The sequence below is a fragment of the Corvus brachyrhynchos genome, unplaced genomic scaffold (assembly GCF_000691975.1).
Source record: "Corvus brachyrhynchos isolate BGI_N302 unplaced genomic scaffold, ASM69197v1 scaffold852, whole genome shotgun sequence".
NCBI lineage: Eukaryota > Metazoa > Chordata > Aves > Passeriformes > Corvidae > Corvus > Corvus brachyrhynchos.
Window position 1 is genome coordinate 89,925 of NW_008236650.1, and position 3,253 is coordinate 93,177.

Below are 3,253 nucleotides of genomic sequence, written 5' to 3' on the forward strand. Positions count from 1 at the left end.
CTGTCGAAGTTTGGGGTGGTTTGGGCATCGTCGGCCGCGGTTTCGGGGTTGTTTGAGGATGTTTTGTCAGATTTTGGGGTGGTCTGAGCATCACTTGTCGAATTTTGGGGCTTTCGAGCATCGTCTGTCACATTTTGGGGGGGTTTGAGCTTCACTTGTGAAAGTTTTGGGGCTTTTGAGCGTCAGTTGTCAAAGTTCGGGGGCGTTTCAGCGTCACTTGTTGGAGCTTGGGGGGGTTTTGGGCATCGTCTGCCGCAGTTTTGGGGTTGTTTTAGGATTTTTTTGTGGAAGCTCTGGGATTTTTGAGCATCGTCTGTCGAAGTTTGGGGGGGTTTGAGCTTCGCTTGTGGAGTTTTGGTTGGTTTGAGCATCGTTTCCCCAAGTCTGGGGCTGTTCAGATGTTGTTTCTCAGCGTTTTCGGGGTGGTTTGAGCTTCAGCTGTCAAATTTGGGGGGGGTTTGAGCGTCGTCTGCCGAAGGTTTGGGGATATTTGAGGGTGGTTTGGGAAAGTTCTGACATTTTTGAGCATCGTCTGTTGAAGTTGGGGGGGGTTGATTGTTGTTCCTCCAAGTTTTGGGGTGGTTTGAGCATCTTCTGTCAAGTTTTGGGGTGGTTTGAGCATCTTCTGTCCAATGTGTGGTTGTTTGATCAGCTGCTGTCAAGTTTTGGGGTGGTTTTGAGCATCTTCTGTCAAGTTTTGGGGTGGTTTGAGCATCTTCTGTCAAACTTTGGGGTGGTTTTGAGCATCTTCTGTCAAGTTTTGGGGTGGTTTGAGCATCTTCTGTCAAGTTTTGGGGTGGTTTGAGCATCTTCTGTCAAACTTTGGGGTGGTTTTGAGCATCTTCTGTCAAGTTTTGGGGTGGTTTGAGCATCTTCTGTCAAAATTTGGGGTGGTTTTGAGCATCTTCTGTCAAATTTTGGGGTGGTTTGAGCATCTCCTGTCAAGTTTTGGGGTGGTTTTGAGCATTTTCTGTCAAATTTTGGGGTGGTTTTGAGCATCATTTGTGGGATTTGGGGGTGGTTTGAGGATGGTTCCCAAAGTTTTGGGGTTGTTTGAGGATCGTTCCCAAAATTCTGGGGTTGTTTGAGGATTGTTCCCAAAGCTTGGGATGTTTAGGGATCATTTCCCGAAGTTTTGGGGTTATTTAAGGATCAATTCCCGGAGTTTAAGGATCATTCCCGAAGTTTTCGGGTGTTTTGAGTCTTTTTTCAGAGTTTGGGTTTGTTTAAGGATCATTTCTCAAACTTTTGAGATTATTTAAGGATCAGTCCCCACTTTCAGAGTTTGGGTTTGTTTAAGGATCATTTCCCAAACTTTTAGGATTATGTAGGGATTATTCCCAAACTTTTGAGATTATTTAAGGATCAGTCCCCAAAACTTGAGCCTCGTTCCCAAAGTTTGGGATATTTAAGGATCACGTTGCAAAGTTTTGAGGCTGTTTGGGGTTATTTGAGGACCATTCCTAAAGCTTGGAATATTTAAGGATGAATTCCCAAAGTTTTGGGTTTATTTAAGGATCGTTCCCAAAGTTTTGGGATTATTTAGGGATTTTTCCCAAAGTTTTGGGGTTGTTTGAGGATCATTGCCAAAGTTTTGGGGTTATTTAAGGATCAATTCCCAGAGTTTGAGCATCATTCCCAAAGTTTGGGGATGTTTAAGGATCATTCCCAACGTTTTGGGATTATTTAGGGATCGTTCCCAAAGTTTGGGGATATTTAAGGATCATTCCCAACGTTTTGGGATTATTTAGGGTTCGTTCCCAAAGTTTTGGGGTGTTTTGAGCATCATTTCCCAAAGTTTGGGGTTATTTAAGGATCATTCCCAGAGTTGGGAATATTTGAGGTTCAATTCCCAAAGTTTGGGGTTATTTGAGGTTCAATTCCTGAAGTTTTGGGGTTATTTAAGGACCATTCCTGAACTTTTGGGGTTATTTGAGGATCATTCCCAAAGTTTGAGGATCGATTCTCGAAGTTTTGGGGTTTTTTAGGGATCATTTCCCAAAGCTGTGGGGTTTTTTAGGGATCATTTCCCAAAGTTTTGGGGTTTTTTAGGGATCGTTTCCTGAAGTTTTGGGGAGTTTGGGGTTCCTCCAGCCTGGGAATAAATCCATGGATTCCAGGGCCACGTTCCCACTGGAATATGGGATGGAATTCCATGTTTAAAATTGAGGAAAACGGGATTTTCCCAGGTTTTTTATCCTTGCAATTCCTCCAAGCTGCGGAACCGCTGCCTGATGTGATCCCAAATCCCAAAATTCCGTGGAAAACAGGGATGGAGCCCTTCTGGCATCGAATTCCTGGGGTTAAATCCCGATTTTTGGGTTCTTTCGGGAGCAGGGGAGGGAGAATCCAAACCCTGATCCTTCCCCCCATTCCCATTCCAGGGGATTTTTGGGAATAACTCCTCCAGAATCCCCTTCCCGGCAGCAGGGCCTGGATGGGATCCAGGAATTCCAACCCTGGAATTCCAAACATTTGTTGGCACAGAGAGAGGTTTGACCTCGGGAGGAATTCCAGGAAAAACCTGAGATTTTTGGGATTGGAGGCTCCGGGTGGGAATTCCCTGGATTTGGGGAGGATCCGGAGTGTGTTGGTGCCGTTTCCGTGGAATTTTGTCCCGGAAAAGCCGCTTTTCCCGGGATTTTCCTTCCTAAAATGAGGCAGGAAAGAGGGAATTTTGTCTGGGAGAATCCCACAGATCCCAAATCCCTTTGGAATGTGGCAGATACGGGACAGGAAAGGGAGAAAAGGGCAGGAAGGGAGAGGAATTCCGGGATAAATCCGAGGCAGAGCAGGGAAAAATCCATCCCCATCCCAGAAAAAAGGTGGGAATCCAGGTTGGAGTCGGGATTTGGGGATGAATCCCATGAAAACGTGGGGGAAAACTGGGAATTTTTGGGAGCTGGGAGGGGATTTGGGGCTGTAATCGAGGAATGGGGATTTGGGATTTCTCCGACGTCGGAATCCGCCGGGATCCCGGAGCTTTGGGAGGAGCTCTGGCAGCATCCCGAGGTTTTCTTTGGATGGGGATTAACGGGATAACGGCCGCGGATGGGAGGGAAATTCCGGGAATCCTGGCCTGGAATTCATCCCAAATCCCGTTTTTTTTCCCATGGAAAATTCCCAAGTAACTTCGCTTCCCCGGAATCCTGGCCTGGAGCTCCCCGTTCCCTGCAGGATTCATCCCAAATCCCGATTTTTCCCCAAGGAAAATCCCCAAAATTCCCTGGAAGTGTCCCAAGTCGTCATCCTG